Genomic DNA, 24,143 nt, shown 5'->3' with positions numbered 1-24,143 from the left:
TTCAAATGAAAAAGATGGATATCTGAAGGGTACAAAGAATGCTCAGAACAAAGGATGATGAGAAAATGGCTTCAGTCACTTATTATTTCATTATCCTTAGACTCAATCACCCTTCATCCCTCCCCAGCCACAATCTACACAATCTTTAAGATCAAGAAAAAGGTGTAAACGGTTTAAAATAACTAAAAGGAAATAAAAATTCACATTTAAAAAGCAACACTCCAGTCAGGAAATATTTTCCCATCATGCTTTTCTGTGACCAGGTCAGAACCCCCACTCCTAATCGTTAAGCTACAATACCCACGTTAGCTAGTAAATCCAGAATAAACTTGGAAACTAGGCGTTTGGGTCAAAGTGGCTCCCATTCTCCAAAGCGGGTTTGGTAAAATGACATGGGAATCCTTGTCCTTTTCAGGAGCCAAACTTCATGGGAATGCATCAAGTCTTTCCACATTTCTCGACTATGTCTCTCTCCCGGCTGCCCACTATAGCGTACAGAGGTTAAGCTTTGGAGGCATACAGACCAAACCAGCTTGCACCCTGGGGGCTCGCTACAATGACTGGGTCTAAAAGGTTGTCTGGGTGGTAGTCCAGGCCCTGTGACAGACAAGAGCAGGTACCTCGCAGAGCAGCCAAGAGGGTGAGACAGATCTGTGTTAGCGAGACCATTTCAGCCATGTTTCCTTGAACAGGGCAAGCAATGTCACGTGACAGACAGATGTAAGTAGAGAATTTCTTTGATTATACAGGTTTCAGATGGATACCCGACTTCCTCCTTCTGGAGGAAGCAACAGCAGGATAGAGGCTCCTTCTGATCTACAGCAACTTCTGGGTGCCTAGGTGGCTCAGTCTGTTAAGCATCCAACTTTGGCTCAGGTCATGATCTCATGGTTCATGGGTCTGAGGCCTGCAAGGACTCTGCACTGACAGCTCAGAGCCTGGAGCCTGCTTCAGATTCTGTGTCTACCTCGCTCTCTGCCCCTCCCCGCTCACGCTCTCTGTCTCTCTCTCTGTCTCAAAAACAAAATAAACATTTAGAGCAACTTCTTTAGATGTAGATGGTCCGTAAGGCAGGAGTGAGAAGGGTAGAGATGTCCTAAATACACTGGGTGTGGGGATAGGGGAAACGGGATAGAAACTAAACTTGCAGATCATCTGAGGATGTGCACGTAAGAGGCATCCCTTGCACTGAAAATTATCATATGGGACGGGCACCTGGGGGGCTCAGTCGGTTAAGCACCAGACTTTGGCTTAGGTCATGATCCTTTGGCTTAGGTCATGATCTCTCGGCTCATGAGTTCAAGCCCTGCATCTGGCTCAGAGCCTGGAGTCTGCTTTGGATTCTGTGTCTCCCTCTCTCTCTGTCCCTCCCTTGTTCATGCTCTCTCTCTCTCTCTCTCTCTCTCTCTCCTATCCCTTAAAAATAAATAAAATGCTAAAAAAAATTTTTTTTAATTATCGTGCAGGATACCTCAGTTACATTTTGAAGAGAACAGAACATTTATACTGTTGCTGTGAAGTTCTGAAATTTTCATATTGGGTGCTGGAGATGACTTTAAAGATTGTCTCATTAACAGCCCACCCAATATTTAAATCTCCTTGCCAAGAATTGTCCAGCCTATTTCGACAGATTTCGAGACGGAGGTCCACTTTTTTTTTTTTTTCCCAAGCCCCTCATCCTGTGTTTGGGAAACATTAATAAAATGGTATTTTGAAAATTTTGCCACAATGTATCTCCCTGCAAGGTTCAAACTTTGGTCAAGATTCCACATCCAGAAGCAATATGGGCTAGGTCTAATCAAACAGTCTTCCACAAATCACCTTTCATAACTGTAAAAGCAGGGGCTTTTATGTAAATAAAACCTCTTATAAATGTAAAAGCCTAAGTGGCTCAGTTGGTTGGGTGTCTGACTTTGGCTCAGGTCATGATCTCATGGTTTGTAAGTTCAAGCCCCACGTTGGGCTCTGGGCTGAAAGCTCAGAGGCTGGAGCCAGCCTTGGATTCTGTGTCTCCCTCCCTCTCTCTGTCCCTCACCACTTGGGCTCTGTTTCTCTCTCTCTTTCAAAAAATGAATAAATGTTAAAAATTTTTTTAATAAAAAAAAAAAAAGTAAAGGCAGCCAGAGTCGGAGAGACAACTCTCTCCAAAGCTACACACGCTCAAGTTAGTTTGTGCAACTCTTCCTCATGTGACAAGTGTCAAGACCCTTCACACTCCTGATTTCTCTCCATGAGAACTTGACAGCGGTCTCTTTTGCTTACAAGATACATCCAGAATTAAATGTCACACTTCTGAAGTAGGGAGCAACTGTCAACTATGCTTTCCTATTAATGCAGACCAAGAGCACACTGCCTTGCTTTTTTTTTTTTTTTTTTTTTTTTTTTGGTAAAAACATCAAAATGGGTGGAAATTGCTAGAACGGCTGGCTACATTCCCTAAATCATTTTCACATGAGTTGTTTCTAAACCCTGCTTTTGCTTTGCTCAAGGCAGCTGCTGTACTCTTGTGAGACTCAAACGCCCTCAGGGGTAAGTTCCAGCAACAAAAGCAATAGTCCGTCCAATATTATTAAATCCGTGTTTCCAGGTTCAAGACAGTCTCATGTTTTCAGTCACACATTGTATCTTTTCATAAACGAATGATTTAGTATCTCTTAAAATGCCAGAGAGGGTGCCTGATTCCCTAATGTTTTAGCCATCATGCTTTGCGATGCAGATGTGGAAACAGCCTCTGGATTTATAGGCACTTTTGGGTGTTCTGATAAAATTTAGCTTTCGTTTAGAAATATCTTTTCTATTCCACTTCTAAAACGGTGGATTCTTAGGAAAATGCACCAGTACTGGCAGGCAGCTTAAGGACTCCTCTTTCAGACTGCAGGGAAACCGCTACTTTTACCGTCACAAAGCGCAACTCTTTTTTTTTTTTTTCTTTTTTTTTTTAATCTTTATTTTTGAGAGAGAGACAGAGCACGAGCAGGGGAGGGGCAGAGAGAGAGGGAGACACAGAATCCGAAGCAGGCTCCAGGCTCTGAGCTGTCAGCCCAGAGCCTGACGCGAGGCTCGAACTCACGGACGGTGAGATCGTGACCTGAGCTGAAGTCGGACACTCAACCGACTGAGCCACCCAGGCGCCCCAAGCGCAACTCTTAAAATATAAAATGATAACTCGCTTTTCAGTCTCCAAGGGTTCGAAAAAAGATCAAAACTAAAGTAAGTGTTAGCGATTGTTAGGCACCCTTAAAGGATTTTTCAAGCACTAGATCGTTGCCCTTTTATCTAAGTTTAGTTTAGATAAGTACTTAAAGCCTCAGAAATCAATGTTACGCAAGCAGAGTGTCCGTGCAAGATTACTGTGCTTGGGACTGCCGGCTCGCTTCCTATCTGCCTAGCATAGCAAGTGGGATTGGTCAAGTTCTGACAAGTGTGTGAGTTTCTAGGTTTTTCCAAAACAATATTTGGGTCATTAAAGAAAAAAACTCTTACAGATAATTCAGCTGAAACTAGTTTATTAGTTCAAAACAAATGACTTCATACTTCGTCATTCTTTGGAATTGTATGTATTTTAAATCACATTTGGCGGGGGCACCTGGGTGGCTCGGTTGGTTCAGTGTCCAGCTCTTGGTTTCGGTTCAGGTCATGATCTCACGGCTCGTGGATGCAGGCCCTGCATTGAGCTCTGCTGACAGTGTGGAGCCTGCTTGGGATTCTCTGTCTCCTCTCTCTCTTCCCCTTCCCTGCTCACTCTCTTTCTAATTAAATAAATAAACATTTAAAATAAATTAATAAATCGCATTTGGCCTCCAGCGGTTCATGGCCTTATTCAATATGTAATGCTATATAAAGGGAAAAGTATGGAATATATTTGACCAACTTTGGTGTTAATAATCTTGAAATATTTAATCTTTTTTTTTTAATTTTTTTTTAACGTTTATTTATTTTTGAGACAGAGAGAGACAGAGCATGAACGGGGGAGGGGCAGAGAGAGAGGGAGACACAGAATCTGAAACAGGCTCCAGGCTCCGAGCCATCAGCCCAGAGCCCGACGCGGGGCTCGAACTCACAGACCGCGGAGTTGAAGTCGGAGGCTTAACCGACTGAGCCACCCAGGCGCCCCTAATCTTTTTTTTTTTAATGTTTATTCATTTTTGAGGAGAGAGAGACAGAGTATGAGCAGAGTATGAGCAGAAAGAGATAGAGAGACACAGAATCCCAAGCAGGCTCCAGGCTCTGAGCTGTCAGCACAGAGCCTGATGCGGGACTTGAACTCACAAACCGTGAGATCATGACCTGAGCTGACTGAGTCTGAGTCAGACGCTTAACCAACTGAGCCACCCAGGTACTCCGAAATATTTAATGTTTCTAGAAGTAAAGAAAGGCAACGTGTTTCATTTGAAAACTTACTGAAAAAAATACCGAATAAAAGAATAAAACTATTCATGTTAATGTAGTCACCCTGCAAAAAGACAACTGTTTTACTCCCTGGTGTGCAGATGGCCAAAGTTACAGACACGACTGGCTCTCCTTCTTCACCTTTCCCAGAGTCCAGAGTTCTGGATGGAATTCCCAGAGGCGGGGGTGGTGTTCCGGGAATAACACAGCAGAAACATCCTCACCTGACTGGAGACTAGATGGACTCTAAGAAGCAGACCCACCACAGACACTGGCTCTCCTGGCCTTTCTCCACCCCCTTTCTCCCTGTGTGGTCTCTCTCCTCTTTCTATCCTTTCCTATAGAACCTTAACTTGGTTGGAGGTGAGGAGGGGTGGGTGGGGAGAGGAGGGTGGGGAGCTGGAAATGTGAATCTGAATTTTTCAGTCTTCACCTAGACTTCACCAGTGGCTTTATAACCTCAAGATGCCAATAATGGAACCCATCTCTTAAAGCAAAGAATGACTCATATCTAGTTCACCCGGGAAAAGCCCTCGGGTGCAAGGGAAGAATTACAGTGAGAGCAGGGTGGGCGGGAAGCTGTCAAGATTACACACTATTTATCTTTTGAAGTTTTCTACCTCCAAATGACTTTAGAGAGAATGGCAGTGGATAACCTGCAATTAACAACAAACTAAAAATATTTACATGAGGAGTTCTTCTAGGTTCAGCATATACGCGAGATGAGAGAAAAACCATAAAAATAAAAATACATCTTGAATGAAAATATGTGCAATTCTTGGGAAAAGTAATGTTGGCTGAGTGTTTGTAATATTTACCATTATATTTTTTTAAAGATTTTATTTTTAAGAACTCTCTACACCTGGGAATGGGAACTGGTACAGCCACTCTGGAAAACGGTATTGAGGTTCCTCAAAAAATTAAAAATAGATCTACCCTACGACCCAGCAATTGCACTACTAGGCATTTATCCACGGGATACAGGTGTGCTGTTTCGAAGGGGCACATGCACCCCAATGTTTATAGCAGCACTATCAACAATAGCCAAAGTATGGAAAGAGCCCAAATGTCCATCGATGGGTGAATGGATAAAGAAGATGTGGTATAGGAACGTCTGAGTGACTTGGTTAAGCGTCTGACCTCAGCTCAGGTCATGATCTCGCAGCTTGTGGGTTCAAGCCCCGCACTGGGCTCTGTGCTGACAGCTCAGAGCCTGGAGCTTCCTTCCGATTCTGTGTCTCTGTCTCCCTCTCTCTTTGCCCCTCTCCAGGTTGTGCTCTCTCTCTCTCAACAATCAATAAATGTTAGGGGCACCTGGGTGGCTCGGTGGGTTAAGCATCCGACTTTGGCTCAGGTCATGATCTCACGGTCTGTGGGTTCGAGCCCCGCGTCGGGCTCTGTGCTGACAGCTCAGAGCCTGGAGCCTGTTTCAGATCCTGTGTCTCCCTCTCTCTCTGCTCCTCCCCTGTTCATGCTCTGTCTCTCTCTGTCTCAAAAATAAATAAACGTTAAAAAAAAAATTTTTTTTTAAATTAAAAAATTAAAAAAAATGTTCTGTCTTTAAAAAAAAATCAATAAATGTTAAAAAAAAAGATGTGGTACACACACACACACACACACACACACACACTGGAGTATTACTCAGCAATCAAAAAGAATGAAATCTTGCCATTTGCAACTATGTGGATGAAACTAGAGGGTATTATGCTAAGCAAAATTAGTCAGAGAAAGACAAATATGACTTCACTCATATGAGGACTTTAAGACACAGAACAGATGAACATAAGGGAAGGGAAGCAAAAATAATACAAGAACAGGGAGGGGGACAAACCATGAGAGACTCTTCAATATGGAGAACAAACAGAGGGTTACTGGAGGGATTGTGGGAGGGGGGATGGGCTAAATGGGTAAGAGGCATTAAGGAATCGACTCCTGAAATCACTGTTGCAGTATATGCTAAATGACTTGGATATAAATTTTTAAAAAATAATAAATTAAAGGGCAAGATGTTATATTTACTAACAAAGTAATAAAAATAGTTTGAATTCATTTAAAAAAAAAAAGATATTTCCCAGTTCTTTTGCCATGAGAATTTCACTCAGCAGATTGTATTTCGTACGTCGCAGCTTCACACAGGAAACCAAATCTCCTGGAATCTATAGTGGTGGAGATATCTGGTTACCTGGGGTAGCTTTTTTTTTTTTTTTTTAACATTTATTTATTTTTGAAACAGAGAGAGACAGAGCATGAGCAGGGAAGGGGCAGAGAGAGAGGGAGACACAGAATGTGAAGCAGGCTCCAGGCTCTGAGCTGTCAGCACAGAGCCCAACGCGGGGCTCAAACCCACGGACCGTGAGATCATGACCTGAGCCGAAGTTGGACGCTTAACCGACCGAGCCACCCAGGCGCCCCATCCTGGGGTAGCTTTAATGCAGGTTCTACCCTGCCCTTGGATGTGCCAAGCAGCAGATGGCGTCGGCAGTGGATTTCACCGAGAGCAGTCCATGTGTGGCACAGAGCTTCTCTTTATATATTGTTCTTGACTGTGTGGCATGCAAGCCTCAGTCCCTGACCTTCCCCAAGAGTCAGCATGAAACTAAATATTTTTAAATAGTTTGCTGTTTTCATCATAAATCCTGACCAATAAAATACTTGTCTACATAAAAAAAAAAAAATTCTCTACACCAAACACGGGGCTCGAACTCAGAGCCCTGAGATCAAGAGCCACATAATCTACGGACTGAGCCAGCCAGGTATCTGGATCTATTCTTAATTTCTGTTGTAGAAGGAAATTGTTCTTCTCCAGGGTCATCAAAGAGCCCATGTTGCCAAATAATCACTTTTTATCCTATTTTGTGTGTGTGGTGGGGGGGGGGGGGGGGGGGGGGGGCATTCAACACAATTGACCACACTTTTGAAAAAGAATTTTTTTTTTACATTTATTTATTTTTGAGAAACAGAGTGAGACAAAGCGTGAGTGGGGGAGGGGCAGAGAGGGAAGGAGACACAGAACCCAAAGCAAGCTCCAGGCCCCGAGCTGTCAGCACCGAGCCTGATGCAGGGCTCAAACCCACAAACTGTGAGATCATGACCTGAGCTAAAGTCGGACACTCAACCAACTGAGCCATCCAGGCGCCCCCACACTTTTGTGTTTTTTTTTACCAAAAATTATATATACACGGTATAAAGAGTCAAATGATTCCATAAGGCTTATTAAAAAAAAAAAAAGAAATTAAAAAAATGTTTTAATCTCAGCTGTTTTACCCTCCAACCTGTCACCCTACTCACATCTTGTCGCCATTTCCCATTTCCCAGAGCTTTGAACTATTTTTTGTCATTATTTCAATACTTACCTCCAAGTCTCTAAATAATGTGTTTATACTACCACTTCTTTAATTTCCTATTTTAGGCATTACCTACTGATTTCATACTATGGGTGGTGAGGAATTAATATGGGTTTGGTTGGTTTTTCTGTCCTCTCTCTTACACACTGCACCCCCCCCCCCCCCGCCTCCACACACACCACATACACTGCATTTGGCAACAAGCATACTTTTCATCCTCTTGACTCCAAATAGAGTTACATTACAAAAGTGTTTATTTTTTTGATGTTTATTTGTTTATTTTGAGAGAGAGCGAGAAAGGGGAGGGGGCAGAGAGAGCGGAGAGAGAGAGTCCCAAGCAGGCTCCCTACAAACAGCTGGATCCCATGAACCGTGAGATCATGACCTGAGCAGAAATCAAGAGCCGGATGTTTAACTGACTGAGCCACCCAGGTGCCCCTCATTATCGAAGTATTTAGATAAATGTCCAGTATTTCGTTGTTATGACTATGTAAATGCTAGCCAAGTGGTATACCTGAATCTCCCCTTTTCTGTATGTCATATCTCCCTGCCTCAACTCTAGTTTTCAACCCTAGATTTAATCATTACTTCCCTCGCATTTGCTCAATCTTCTCCCTATAGAGCTTCTTACTGGGTCACCCCTGTCTTACGGCATTCGCGCTGCTAGAACAAAATCCCACAGACTGGGTAGCTTATAAACCGCAGAAAGTTCTCACAGTTCTGAAGGCTGGAGGTCCAAGATCAGAGTGCCAGCACGGTCCAGTTGGGTCCTCTTCCAGACTGTAGACTTCTCATTGTACCCTCACGTGGCTGAAGGGGCTGGGAAGCTCTGTGGGGTCTGTCCTTATAAAGGTACTAATCCCATCCATGAAGGCCTCGTGACCTAATCACCCCAAAGGCCCCACCTACTGATACCATCACCGTTGGGAGTTAGGATTTTAACATATAAATTTGGGAGGGGACACAAACATCCAGACCATAGCCAACCCTAAACTTTCCCTCAGTTTTGAAATTCTTTTCTCAGTAAGATCAGATACGTTAGGTATTTAGTCAGTTCCCTGTGCAGCGATCCCTCCTGGAGCTTCCCAGGGGGTTCCAGTAGGAATCAGTGGCCCTCCAGTCCTGGTGAACAGCTCTTGCTCTGGGACCTCTCTCCTTCATTGTTCTGGAGAATCCTTTCATCTTTCCATTGCATTGGAATCTTGTTTTCTCAGAACCTATGTCTTTATCTTGGTTTAGTCCCTTAATTAAAGCCACATTGTCTGGTAGCCTCCTGAGAAAAAAATACATGAGTGATTCATCCTTTTTCATTGCTGTATGGTTGTCCACGGTGCAAACGTACCACAGTTTGCTTTTTCCATTTTGCTGTTGAAAGACATTTGGATTGCTTCCTTTTGAGGACTATCACAAATAGTGCCGCCATAAAAATTCTGGTGCATGTTTTTTGGTGATTTATGTAAGAATTTTTGTTGCATATATACTTAGGAGTGAAATTTTTGGTATAGGAGATGCACTATGTTCAGACTGAATAGTTATCGCCAAACATTTCCCAGAGTTGTTGGACTGACTTACACTCTTGACAGGACTGTCTGAGAATCCCAGTTCCTCTACAGCCTTGCCAACACTTGATATTTTCTGCCTTGTTAATATTACCCTTTTGGTGGGGGTGCCTGGGTGGCTCAGTCAGTTGAGCATCCAACTCTTGGTTTCACCTCAGGTCATGGGATCAAGCACCCACATTGGGCTTTGTGCTGAGCGTGGAGATTGCTTAAGATTCTCTCTCTTTCTCTCTCTCTCTGCCCCTCTTCCCCATTCATTCTCTCTCTGTCTCTCTCTCTCTCTCTCTCAAAAAAAAAAAAAAAAAAAGATAGCCTTTTTTGTGAGTTTTAATGGTATCTTACTGTGGTTTGAATTTGCATTTTCCTGACTACTAATAAAATTGAATGGCTTTTCATATGCTTGTTGTCTATTCAGACATCCTCCTATTTGGTGTCACTGTTTAAATCATGTCCCTATTTTCTTTTGGGATTATTTGTCCTTTTTCCTATCGATCTGTAGAAGTTATTATATATTCTAGATGTAAGTCTTTATTAGATACATGTTTACCGAATATCTTCTCTCACTCTGTGAATTGCTTTTATAATCTCTTAATGGTATCTTTTGATGAACTAAAAACTCAAATATTAATAGAGTCCATTTTATAATTTTTCCTTTTATGGTTAGTGTATTTTACATCCTGTTTAAGAATTCTTTCCCTCTTCTAAGATCAAGAAGATATTCTCATATTTTTTCTTCTAAAAGCTTTACTGTTTTACCTTTCATCTGGAATTGCATCTGGAAAAAATTTTCTGCACATGTTGAAATGTTTCAATATGGTGAAGTACTCTAACACATTGTCCCCTGTTGGCTCAACCTTGCAAATCCGGACTCAACCCAAATGGACTGCGAGATATTATCTTTGTTATATACTCCTGAATTCATTTGCAAATACTTTGCTTGGCATTTTTATTATCTTTATGTTAATGAGTGAGGTTAAATTGTATCCCTCTCTTATATGTCTTTTGGTATCAAGTTATGCTAGCTTATTAAAATGATTTGGGAAGGGTTTATTCTTTATCTATGGTTGATAATAAGATTGCCATTAGCTCACACTTGAATTTTTGGTAAAACTTGCTTGTAAAATTATTCAGACCAAATTGTTTGGTTTATTTTGCAGGGAAAGCTTTTAAACCTATTAATTCAATTTATTTATATGTTGTTTCTGTATTTCATCTTGATCTATTACATAAATTTATTTCATGAAATCTTTGAAACAGGTTCCTAATTTTTTCCTTTCTTATTAATCTGTCCTGCCCATGTACACACACAGAGAGAGAGAGAGAGAGAGAGAGACAGAGAGAGAGAGAGAGAGAGAGAGAGGGGAGAGAGAGGGGAAGGGGGGGGGAGAGCGAGAGCGAGAGAGCGAGCGCCCGCCCCCGCAGTACTGATTGGTGGGCAGCGGGCACCTGCGCAGGTCGTGATCTCACAGTTCAGGAGTTTTAGCCTGAGGGCACGGTTTTAGCCTCTCGCTCTCCCTCTCCCTCTCCTTCCTCTCTCAGGACCTAGAAATTTATTAGTTTTTAAAATATTTCAGTGAAATTTATAGTGTTATAGAGACTGTGATCCTTTTTTTGGATGGTTCTGTGCTATATTTTGTGGCCTACCACATAAATAAATCTTAAAAATGTTCCATATGTGCTTGACAGGAATGTATCTGATTATATGTCCATTAGATCTGGCTTGTTAATCATGTTGTCTAAATCTTTTTTTTTTTTTTAATGTTTATTTATTTTTAAGAGAGAGACAGAGCATGAGCATGAGCAGGGGGAGGGGCAGAGAGCAAGGGAGACACAGAATCCGAAGCAGGCTCCAGGCTCTGAGCTCTCAGCACAGAGCCCTACATGGGGCTTGAACTCATGAATCCTGAGATCATGACCTGAGCTGAAGTCCGACGCCCAACCAATCAAGCCACTCAGGTGCCCCTTGTTTAAATCTTTAATACCCCTGCTGATTTTTTTTTTTTTTCTTCTGCTTAAGGACCATTTACTGAGAGAGATACATTAAAATCTCCTTCTGGGATAAGGAATTATCCCATTTCCTCTCAAAGTGCTAATAAATTTTGCTTTCTAGATTTGGTGCTATGTTGGTAAATTCATAAAAGTTTACAACATGTATATATCTTCTACCTAATTGAGCCTCATATTAATATGTAGTGATCCTTTTTAACTCAAATAATGCTTTTTTTCCCTTATAGCCTATTATTATAGCCTGATATTATTATAGTCTTCTCTGTTTTACACATTATTTGTATATATTTTTTCATGTTTGAAATGCAGGGAACTTTAAATCATGTCTTACTAGGAAAAAACTTTTGGGGTGCCTGGCTGGCTCTGTCTGTGAGAGCATTTCACTCTTGATTTCAGGGTCATGAGTTTGAGCCCCATGTTGGGGGTAGAGGTTACTTTAAAAAAATCATATGTATACACACACACACACACACACATTTATAATTTTCTTTTTGGTTTTTAGCAGTTTCATTGAGATATAATTTATATACCATGAATGTTGACCCACTTAAAGTATACAGTTCATTGGTTTTCACAGAGTTGTGCTATCAACACTATATAATATTGGAACATTTTTGTCACTCCAAAAAGACCATACCCATTAGCAGTCACTCCCCATTTTCCACCTCTCCCCTTGCTCTCCTGCGACCCCTCGTAACCACTAATCTACTTTCTTTCTCTATGAATTTGACTGTTCTAGCTATCTCATATAAATGGAATCTTATAGTATTTGTCCTTTTGGGTCTGGCTTATTTCACTTAACATATTTTCAAGGTTCATCCAAGTTAGAGCACGTACTTCATTCCTTTTCACTGATGAATATTTTATTGTCCACACATACCACATTTGTTTATGGATTCATCAGGTGATGGACATTTGAGTTATTCCTGTTTTTTTAACTATCATGAATAATGCTGTTATGAGTGTTCATGAACAAGTTTCATAAGTACATATGCTTTCCACACGTATGTTTCTTTTGGGGACTTGCCTAGGAGGGGAATTACTGAGTCTTAAAGGAAGTGTATATTTAACATTTTGAGGAATGGGCAGACTGTTTTCTAAGCAGCTTACGTCATTTTACAGTCCCACCAGCAATGTATGAGGATTTTAATTTCTCTATGTCTTCAACAATATGTGTAATGATTCATCTTTCCAATTAGAGCTATTCAAGAGTGTATTAGGTCGGGTCACCATAACGCAATCCCACAGACCAAATGGCTTAAATAACGGAAAGATTTCTCATGGTTCTAGAGGGTGGGAAGCCAAGATCATGGTGCCAGCCACTTTGGTTCCTGGTGAGACTCTATTCCTGGCTTGTAGGGAGACACCATCTTGCTGTGTGCTAACATCGTGACTTCTTCTTTGTATGTGTGAAGAAAGAGAGACCTATGGTCTCTCTTCTTCTTATAAGAACACTAATCCTATTGGATTAGGGTCCTGCCCTTATGACTTCAACTAACTTAGTTACCTCCATAAGGGTCCTGACTCCAAATACAGTCACATAGGAAGTTAGGGCTTCAACATACAAATTTTGGAAGGTTACAAACATTCAGGCCAGGACTTAGAAAATACAAAGTACTGTCTCATTGTGGGTTTGATTTGCATTTGCCTAATAATAACTACTTGAGCATCTTTTCATATGTTTTATTATCCATTCACGTATCTCCTTCGGGGAAGTGTTTATTCAAATCTTCTGTCCATTTTTAAATTGGGTTTTTTTGTCTTTAGTATTGAATTGTGAGAATTTTTTAACAAATTCTGGATACAATCCCTTTATCAGATATATGATTTGCAAAAGGATATATTTCCTAAAGTAAACATTTTAAATTATAGAAGTCAACAAAAATGGGAGTGCCTGCTGGCTCAATCAGTAGAACATGCAACTCTTGATCTTGGGGTGGTGAGTCTGAGCCCCATGTGGGGTGTAGAGCTTACTTAAAAATAAAATCTTTAAAAAAGAAGTCACCAAAAATGCAAAAAAAAAAAAATCAGAATTATCAAAAGAACAAAAACAAATTATATCACAAAAGAATTTTAGAATTATCAAAACAAAGTATCTTTTAAAATGACATAAAAAAAGATCAAATATGGGTGTCTCCGTTGGTTGAGCATCTTACTCTTGACTTCAGCTCAGATCATGATCCCAGGATCTCAGGATCCAGCCCCATGTCAGGCTCTGCACTGAGCGTGAAAACCGCTTAGGATTCTCTCTCTGTCTCCCATTGCCCCTCTCCCTCCTTGTGCACTCCCCCCACCTCTAAAATAAATAAGTGAGGGGTGCCTGGGTGGCTCAGTCGGTTAAGCATCCGACTTCAGCTCAGGACATGATCTCGTGGTCCGTGAGTTCGAGCCCCGCGTCGGGCTCTGTGCTGACCGCTCAGAGCCTGGAGCCTGTTTCGGATTCTGTGTCTCCCTCTCTCTCTGACCCTCCCCCATTCATGCTCTCTCTCTCTCTGTCTCAAAAATAAATAAACGTTAAAAAAAATTTAATAAAAAAAGAAAAATAAAATAAATAAGTGAGCAAATAAGTAAACAAATAAATAATTTTTTAAAAATCAAATATCCCTGTCACATAAAAAAAAAAAAAAAAGAAAATGTGCTTATGCACCTTTTAGAAATAAACAGATTTTCAGATTAGATCACAAAGCAGAAACCAAACTTTATAGTATGTAAAAGAAATACACCTAAAACAAAATGATTCACAAAGGTTGAAAATAAAAGAATGGGCAAAAGTAAACTGGGCAAATGCAGATTAAAAGAAAGCAGGAATTGGTATCTTAATATCAGGCAATAGGAATTCATGCCAAACACACATAAAATGAGACGAAGTGGTGCTACTTACAATATTAATTGATATGATTTACAAAGTCAGGGATAGACAGGCTCTGAAAGCACAGTGGCAATAGTCAAAGAGCAGATATTACAAAAGATACAACAGAATTAGATACACGTACCTTAGGAGACTTTAATTGCATCTCGGGGTCCAGAGCAGATCACATAGACTTTTTAAAAAGGATGTGAGGATATGGACAACACAAACAACATGATAAGGTAGAACTGGTCAATGTTATCACATTTCTTCGAATGTAAGATGTCATCAGCTGTAAAACCTATCACTTTTTTGGTAGCCCTGAGAGAAGGAATGTTATCATTCACAAGTGTGACACAAGGGGGCGCCTGGGTGACTCGGTTCGGTTAAGCGTCCTACTCTTGACTTCTGCTCAGGTCGTGATCGCAAGAGAGATCAAGCCCTGCAAGGAGCTCTGCAATGATAGTGCGGGAGCCTGCTTGAGATTCTCTCTCTCCCTCTCTCTCTGCCCCTCCCCTATTCGTTCTCTCTCTCTCTCTCTCTCTCTCAAAATAAATAAGTGAATTGGAAAAAATAATAAAGTGTGACACAATGCCTTAATTGTAGCCTGCAAAATGCACGAAAAAGAACATCAACTGCGTGTTGTGAAATTTATTTCAGCTCTTTTGAGGGACTTGGCAATTTCTCCTAAATTCGTTTGCTCTCTCTGGTGTGCAACAAGTATACTCCTGCACATATCTCAGGAACAAAATGTCACACAGATCCATCCACTCAAACCTCACTGTCATTTATTATTTGAAGGTTCTACCAAGTCTTTGGTTATTTTTGCAAGAAAATGTGGAATTATAGCAATTCTTCCATCAACAATATTTGCTCTGCTAATATCAAGTTTATACCTTTCAGCTTTATTTCCAAGCTTTGCTCTGTGCCCAGTAACTTTTAGTTTCAGGTCCAAAACATATACTATAATCTTTTCACCCATATTTAAAATGGTAATTAAACCCAACATGTATAGAGCCAGCAATGCAAACATAACTCAGCTGAAGTGTAATGATATAAACAGCTGTGACCACGTTTGTCCATGTGCCAGCAATAGCAACCACATTACAAGTGCCATCTGGCCAAAAGGAATTATAAGATGCCAAAAATTGAAAGATGAATCCCAATCAGGGATTTTAAAATGTAAAAGAAAGACATTGTGACTCAGATGCAATAAAACCCGGTATACCATGTTCCCTTAAAGTCGATAATATATCTGCATTTCAAGAGCCCTTTGAACCCTAACCATATCTGGGTCCCCAAAAAAGCCTGAACAGATTTCAAACAGTGGATGCAATTCAAGCCACACTCTGCAATCACAATTCAGGAAAGCTACACTTACACACATTATCAGAAAAGAAAGGCCCTTCCATCCAAACATGTAAAGAAAACACATTCTCTTATGTCTTGAATCAAGAGGGATGTACTGGGGCCACATGGGTGGCTCAGTCGGTTAAGTGTCCAACTTCGGCTCAGGTCATGAACTCACAGTCCGTGGCTTCGAGCCCCGCATCGGGCTCTGTGCTGACAGCTCAGAGCCTGGAGCCTGCCTCAGATTCCGTGCCTCCCCCTTTCTCTGCTCCTCCCTCGCTCTCGCTCTCTCTCTCTCTCTCTCTCTCTCTCTCAAAAATAAACAAATAATAGATTTGTTTTCTTCTAGGAGTTTTACGGTCTCACATCTTGGGTTTGAGTCTTCAATCCAGTTTGAGTTTATTTTTATGTATGGTGTAGGATAGGGGGTCCACTTTCATTCTTCTTCTTCTTCTTTTTTAAGTTTATCTTATTTATTTTGAGACAGAGAAAGAGAGCACACAGGAGGGGCAGAGAGAGAGAGAGAGAGAGAGAGAGAGAGAGAGAATCCCAAGCAGGCTCTGCACTGCCAGCACAGAGCCCAGTGAGGGCCTTGAACTCACGAACCACGAGATCATGACCTGAACCAAAATCAAGAGTCAGACGCATAACTGAGTCACCCAGGCGCCCCTCCAGTTTCATTCTTCTATATGTGGCTGTCCAGTTTTCCCAACACTATCTATTGAATAGATAGTCCTTTCCCCCACTGTATATTCTTGGCTTCTTTGTCCTAGGTTAATTGGCCATGTAAGCTTTTGTAGGTTTATTTTGTTCCACTGATAAGATGTGTCTGTTTCGGGGTTTTTTGCCAAAACCACTGTTTTGATCCCAGATTGGATTAAGCCCCATCCGAAAGGCCTCCTTTTAGCTTAATTACCTCTGTAAAGTTCTGTCTCCAAATACAGTCACATTCTGGGGTCCTGGAGGTCAGGGCTTCAATATATGAATTCCGAGGGGACACAACTCAGCCTGTAACAAAATTCGTAATAAAATATTATGTAATTGTTCCGTATTTCAATATATCAACCATAGCGTATGGCTCCATTACCTCAGTGCCTCTCAAAAGTTAGATGCACTTAGGAATGCCCTGGCAATCTTGTCAAAAGTGCAGACTGTGATTCATTAACTCTGGGAGGGATGTGGATTCTGCAATTCCATCGAGCTTCTAGTGAGACTGATGCTCTCACTGATATGCACACTTTGGACCACAAAATGGACCACGCTTTGGATAGTAGTAAAACACTGCAAGACAGGAAGCAGTCAGATCCTTGTACGCATTGTAATCAAAAGGATTGGATTTGAGGGGCACGTGGGTGGCTCAGTCACTTAAGCATCTGACTTTGGCGCAGGTCATTATCTCCCAGTTTGTGGGTTTCAGTCCAGCATCCGGTTCTGTGCTGACAGCTCAGAACCTGGAGCCTGCTTCAGATTTGGTGTCTCCCTCTCTCTCTCTCTGCCCCTCCCTCACACTGTCTCTCTCTCTCTCAAAAAGAAATAAAAACATTAAAAAAAAAAAAAAAAGGATTGGATTTGAGATATAACAGGACCAGAAGATATTCCATGGGAGAAAAACAAAAATTAAACAGCAGAGGAACAAATGTGATTCATATTTGAAGATGACAAGAGAAAGCGATTCAAATAAATTAATGATAACATGCCAAGACAACACACTGTCTTCGTGGAGAAGATGAGAAGGTACCATATCCCTGCCAAATGAAGACGTGAATAGTGTTAATGTACCCCATCAGGGCTGTCCGATTTCTAAAACTGCGAATTCGCAAAACACTTTTTTATGCCACTGAATAATTTCAACAATACTACAAGTGATACAACGGGAGGCTTACCGTATATCATCAGTGATAACAGATACATTTTTAAAATGGGAAATTATTCAATCAGCACTAACAGCTCCCTTTCCAATTTATTTACTGCCAATTTTTTTTTTTTTTTTTTTTTTTAGTATTTATAATCCTGCATCACATACAGAGGAATCTCAGACTTAGTAAATTATTCAGAGACTATGTCTTTAATTCATTTGGGTTTCCTTGTCTATACCACCTTCTCCAAAATTACAGGGATTTTTTTGTAACTTTTCTTAAAACAACAACAGGGGCGCCTGGGTGGCTCAGTCCGTTGAGCGTCCAACTTCGGCTCAGGTCACGATCTCGCGGTCCGTGAGTTCGAGCCCTGCGTCGGGCTCTGGGCTGATGGCTCAGAGCCTGGAGCCTGCTTCCGATTCTGTGTCTCCCTCTCTCTCTGCCCCTCCCCCGTTCATGCTCTGTCTCTCTCTGTCTCAAAAATAAATAAACGTAAAAAAAAAAAATTAAACAACAACAACAACAATAAACTCTTCATTATTGGGGCGCCTGGGTGGCTCAGTCAGTTAAGTGTCCAACTTTGACTTAGGTCATGATCTCGCAGTTCACAAGTTTGAGCCCCGCATCAGGCTCTGTGCTGACAGCTCAGAGCCTGGAACCTGCTTCAAACTCTGTGTCTCCCTCTCTCTCTCTTTGTCCCCCTCGCCCACCCCCACCATGCTCTGTTTCTCTCTCTCTCTCTCTCTCAAAAAAACAAAAAACAAAAAACAAAACAAAACAAACTCTTCACTATTAAAACATATCAAATTACCATCGATTTATATTTGTAGCGCGTTGATGCTGGTGGAAGACAGGCAAATCATACAAACTGAAGGTAACTTTCAGTTGTTGTGAGACATTCTCACACCCTACAGAAGGTTTAGCATTCCTGGTTCCCGCTCACTATAAATACTGGTGTTGAATCTTCCAATCCTTGTGAGGGATACAAAGATCTCAACAGATGGCCAAAGCTTATGAGGATGTTGACCATCACCGCATAGATCATCAACTAGACTACACTTTACATCTTGAAGATTTAGTGCAATTGCCAAGTGCCTGACTTAAAAACCAAAACATCAGAAATACCAAAGCAGTAAATGCTTCACAGCTATCTTGTAATCCAAAAGTTTCATGCAGAAAGGCCAAGCCCCAGAAAAGTCTGACATATTCACTCAGGGTTTATGAGTGCAAACCTCAGGTAGTTAGTTGGCTAGCCAGTGAGCTCTGAAAGTTCTTCCCTTATAACCAGAAATACAAGAACAACAGCTTCCACTCTTTTTGTAACCTGTTTTACCTGGCTGTGAGCCTCTTTCACTCAGCTGAAAACAACATACTTGGAGACACTTTGTTTAAATTCACCGGCCTGCCAGACTTTGTAGCATATCTTATGGAAAGATAGGGCCGTATTTCATAACATAATTTCCATGCTTAATTACCCTGCCCTGAATGAGGTAACTTCAGGGGACCATCTGTTCAGAAAATAACTGGATGAACACTTCAGAGAAAATATGTGAAAGGGTAATTAATGTGGCAAGCTAAACAACAATAAGACATACAAAAACATATTTGGTTCATTTGGAAGATCTCATCTGACACTTCTTTTTCCATAGCATCTGTATACAATCATGTGATGTCTGTATCAGGCCCTCTAATTTGCAAAGCTGTGGTCTTGCCAACAAATTAGTAAACCCTGGCTTATTTGTCCACGTGGGTATTTGACCCTGAGATCAAAAGCTGGATTGATTAGTAGCATCAATAAGTTAACTCCTCATAGCCTGAGTAAATTATGAAAAAAATATTCTAGCAGTGACTTCCTAGATTCACAAGATGCCCTTGTTTTTTAAGTTCATTTATCTATTTTGAGAGACAGAGAGAGGGTTGGGGAGGGGCAGAGACAGAGGGAGAGAGGGAGAGAGGGAGAGACAGAGAGACAGAGAGAGAGAGAGAGAGAATTTCAAGCAGGCTGTGCACTGTCAGCACAGAGTCCGATCTGGAGCTCAATCTCACGAAACCCTGAGATCATGACTTGAGCCAAAATCAAGAGTCAGACGCTCAACTGACGGAGTCACCCGGGTGCCTCACAAGATGCTCTTTTTTAATATAAGTTAAAGCCGTGTAATTTTACAATGACTGTCACCAACAGACTTCAGTTTACTCCAGACATTAAAGTAAAAGGGTCACATTTTAATTGTTTGCTACGTCTGATTGTAAGATATCCACCTGTGCCCTGTATATGTAGAATAAAATCTGTAGGACTAAGCCACAATATACTGACAGTACTTGTCTCTAGAAGCTCGGATTACATGTAGTCTTTGTTCTTTCTATTTTGCTGGTTTTTTTCTAAAATATTTTCAATACGCACATTTTACTTTTATAATCAGAAATACATGAGGGGCGCCTGAGTAGCTCGGTCAGTTGAGCATCCGACTTCAGCTCAGGTGGTGATCTCACGGTTAGTGGGTTTGAGCCCCACGTCGGGTTCACTGCTGTCACTGCAGAGCCTGCTTTGGATCCTCTGTCCCCCTCTGTCTCTGCCCCTCCCCCACTCATACACGCTCTCTCTCTCTCTCTCTCTCTCCCAAAAATAAGCATTAAAATAATAATAATAAAAAAAGAAATACATGAAGAACAGTTACTTTAAAAAATATAATGCATTACCAGCAGAATGTTGACCAAGCTGGTTGTTTAAACATGTTTTACTGAATGCAAATAAATACACCCTGTAACAGGAAGTGCTGAGAACATAATGCATTGGCAAGATTAAAACCACAGACAATGCCAAGCATTACCTGGGAAAATGAAGGGATTAGATATTGGGAAGATAAAGTATCTGGCGTGGCGCCTAGGTGGCTCAGTCGGTTAAGCACCTGACTTCAGCTCAGGTCATGATCTCACAGTTTGTGAGTTGGAGCCCCGTGTCAGGCTCTGTGCTGACAGCTCGAAGCCTAGAGCCTGCTTCGGATTCTGTGTCTCCCTCTCTCTGTCACTCCCTGACTTGCGCTCTGTTTCTCTCTCTCTCAAAATAATAATAATAATAATAAACATAAAAAATATATATATCTGGCAATAAAAGTCATAATGCAGCATTTAAACAAAACCTTTATTATTACGAATTAAGTTTAGGAGTGCCTGGCTAGCTCAGTTGGTAAAGCATGTGATGCCTGATATCAAGGTTGTGACTTCAAGCCCCATGTTGGGTACAGAGATTATTAAAAATAAAAATCTTAAAAAAAACGAATTAAGCTGAAAACTGAAGGGGAATGGGGGTGCTGAAGGAACCTAAGGACACTCTGCGATGAGACAGAAGCTCCAACGTCAGATTCATCTCCTTAGAATGCTACCTACCTTCAAAGACCATTTTAAACGAGGCTTTCCATCCCAGCCTCCTGTACTTTCAGAGTAGGGTACTGGCATCTTGCTTACCCCACCCACGTTATCCTATTTAGTTATTCTGGAACAAATTCAAAGGTTTTCCTCCCCGATTCCCCCTTCAGGGCTCAGGAACCCATAGCCCTGCTGTTGGAAACATTGACAACAATTGGCATCAGCTGCTGGGAGCTGCCTCTCCCAAGATTACGTCCCTCCCAGATGGTAGCCCCGGGCCAAAGACTGGATACTGAGGTTTCCTTGCCTCAGCTGGGGACAATGCCGAAGAATTAAACCAGCTCCGGAGTCCCCCACACAACTGCAGAACAGGCCAAGGCTTCGGCTGCAATTTACAAGGTGGGTCATCTCCCTCTAGTCGACTCCGCCTTCTCTGCTCCCCGGCAGGTGTTTCTCCTGAGAGCACTCCCTAGTAAACCTTCTGCACTCATTTTTGTCTCAGTGTCTATTTCCAGAAAACCGCATCCAAAATTGTTGGCAAACGGCCACCTGGGTGGCTGGGTCGGTTGAGCGTCTGACTCTTGATTTCGGCTCCGGTCATGATCCCAGGGTTGTGGGATGGCACCCCAAGTTGGGCTCTGTGCTAAACATGCAGCCTGCTTGGGATTCTCTCTCTCTCTCTCTCTCTCTCTCTCTCTCTCTCTCTCTCTCTCTCTCTCCCAATGCCCCTCTCCCCACCACTTATATGCTTTGGGTCTCTTTCTCTCATAAATGAGTAAATAAATAAATAAAATTGTTGCTTAAAAAGCTCCTTCCCACAATTATTCTCCAGCCACCCACTTGCTTTCCAAAGGCAATCATATTTATCAGTTTGCCATACGTACTTGCAGAGATATTTCACATAGTTATAAATATACATGCATATGATAGCTTAAAAAACAAACCATTCTTCACTTTGCTTTTTTCTTTTAATGATATATTTATCTCTTAATAGTATGTTTTGCAAGGCTGCCTTATTATTTTTAATGGATGCTTCCTATGGAGTTACCACAATTTATTTAACCATTACTCTATTATTATTGCATATAGAAATTGTGTCCAATTTTTTTTTAATACGTGCCACACTGTAACATACAACTCTGTGTGTGTATCTTTTCATAAATATGTGATTACATGTCTAACATACAGAGCCAGAAGTCAAATTGCTTGGTCAGAGATACGCATTTAAAATATTGATTGATATTGCTAAATTTGCCCTTCATAGAAGTTGATTCTGAGAAGGTTTATTCTCTGAGTTATTTACGTTCTTGATCTTTATCAATCTGGTAAGGAGGAAATCATCTAATGATAGCTTTAACTTGCTATTATGAGTCATATTGACTGTCTTACGTTTAAAAAGCATCTAGAGGGGGCTCTTTTTTCATGAACTGTCTGTTCTTATCCATTGTTAATTTTTCTTTTGGGTTTTTATCATTGTTTCTCATCTTTTTGTAGGAGCTCTTTGACTATTAGGAAACAGTATTATAGTATGAGCTACAAATACGATTTCATGGTTTGTCACTTTGACAAACCATGACTTTGCTTTTGGTGGTTTCTGTCATGCTAATTTTTAAAATGTAGTTTAATATCACTTGTGTATGGTTTCTGAGAAAGCCTCTGAGATAAAACCCAGGGTGTGCTAACAAGGAACATTCTCATTAAAACTGTGGATGAGACCAAAACTATTTGCCATTATCGCCAAAATTTCTCCAAAGAAGACAGGCAGATGGCCAACAGACACATGAAAAAATGCTCATCATCACTTACCACCAGGGAAATGAGAATCAAAACTGGAATGAGGGGCACCTGGGTGGCTCAGTCGGTTAAGCATCTAACTTAGGCTCAGGTCGTGCTCTCACCATTCATGAGTCCTACACTGGGTGAGCTTAAGCCCTGCTTCAGTTTCTCTCTCTCTCTCTCTCTCTCTCTCTCTCTCTCTCTCCCTCCCTCTCTCTTTCTGCCCCTCACTCACTTGCACCCTCTCCCTCTCTAAAAAAAAAACAAAAACAAAAACAAAAAACACTGCAATAAACTATCACCTCACGTCTGTCAGAATGGCTAAAATTAACGACTCAGGAAACAACAGATATTGGCCAGATGTGGAGAAAAGGGAACCTTTGTACCTTTGTGCCCTGTTGGCGGGAATGCAAGCCAGTGCAGCCAATCTCAGTATGGAGATTCCACAAAAAAGTTAAAAATAGAACTGCCCTACAACCTAGTAGTTGTGCTACTAGGTATTTACCCAAACCAAAAACACTAATTCAAAGGGATATATACACCCTTATGTTTTTTTGTAGCATTATTTACTATAGCCACACTACAGAAACAGTCCAAGTGTCCATCGACAGATTAATGGATAAAGAAGATGTGGTGTATATATACAATGAAATATTGTTCAGACATAAAAAAGAATGAAATCTTGCCGTTTGCAATGACGTGGATGGGGCTAGATAGTATGGTGCTGAGAAGTAAGTCAGAGTAAGACAAATACTACATATTTCATTCATATGTGGAATATAAGAAACAAAACAAATGAGCAAAGAAAAAAACAAAGAGATAAACACATCCCACATTCAACCCGTCAGCAGTTCTTATTCTTATTTAATTATTTATGTTTATTTATTTTTGAGAGAGAGAGACACTCAGTGCGAGTGGGGGAGGCACATAGAGAGGGAGACACATAATCCGAAGCAGGTTCCAGGCTCTGAGCAATCAGCACAGAGCCTGATGCGGGGCTCAAACCCACAAACCGTGAGATCAAGACCTGATCTAAAGCTGGGCACTTAATCGACTGAGCCACCCAGGCACCCCAGGAGCTCTATTTTTAAAAAATCTCTAGAATCTGACCTCTTTTCAAAACCTTCACCATTATGCTGGTCCAAGTCACCATCATAGTTTATCACAAAGGCTCCTAAATGGTTTCCCTGCTTCTACCCTGGCCTGCACAGTTTACTTTCAAGTAGTTAGATCTTTTAAAAATATAGCAGAGATCACTGACCCCCTCTACTCAGTGCCCTGCATTGTCTCCAGCTATTTGGTTTAGGGTAAAAGCCAAAGTCTTTCCAATGGCTTTTAGTCTACTAAGACCCTCCAACCTTGTCTCCTCCCACATAGTGCCTGACTCACTCTGTAATCTTTGCTATTTATTACTAGAACACTATAAGTTCCTGCCTCAGGGCCTTTGCAGGCCTTGTGACTATCTTTAGAATGCTCAGTAGCAGCCACAAGTTCATTTTCACCCCTTTTAGTATTTTGCTCAAATGTCACTTTCTCAGTGGGACCTTCTGTGATCACCATGTTTCAACCCCCCCCCCCCGCCGCCTTTCCAACCACTTCTGATATTCCTCTGATATTCCCCTTCCTACTCCATAGTTCACATCTCATATGA

The sequence above is a fragment of the Panthera uncia genome (assembly GCF_023721935.1).
Source record: "Panthera uncia isolate 11264 chromosome A1 unlocalized genomic scaffold, Puncia_PCG_1.0 HiC_scaffold_17, whole genome shotgun sequence".
In the NCBI taxonomy this organism is placed as follows: Eukaryota; Metazoa; Chordata; class Mammalia; order Carnivora; family Felidae; genus Panthera; species Panthera uncia.
The sequence above is the reverse complement of the archived record's forward strand: the minus strand, read 5'-3'. Positions refer to the sequence as shown.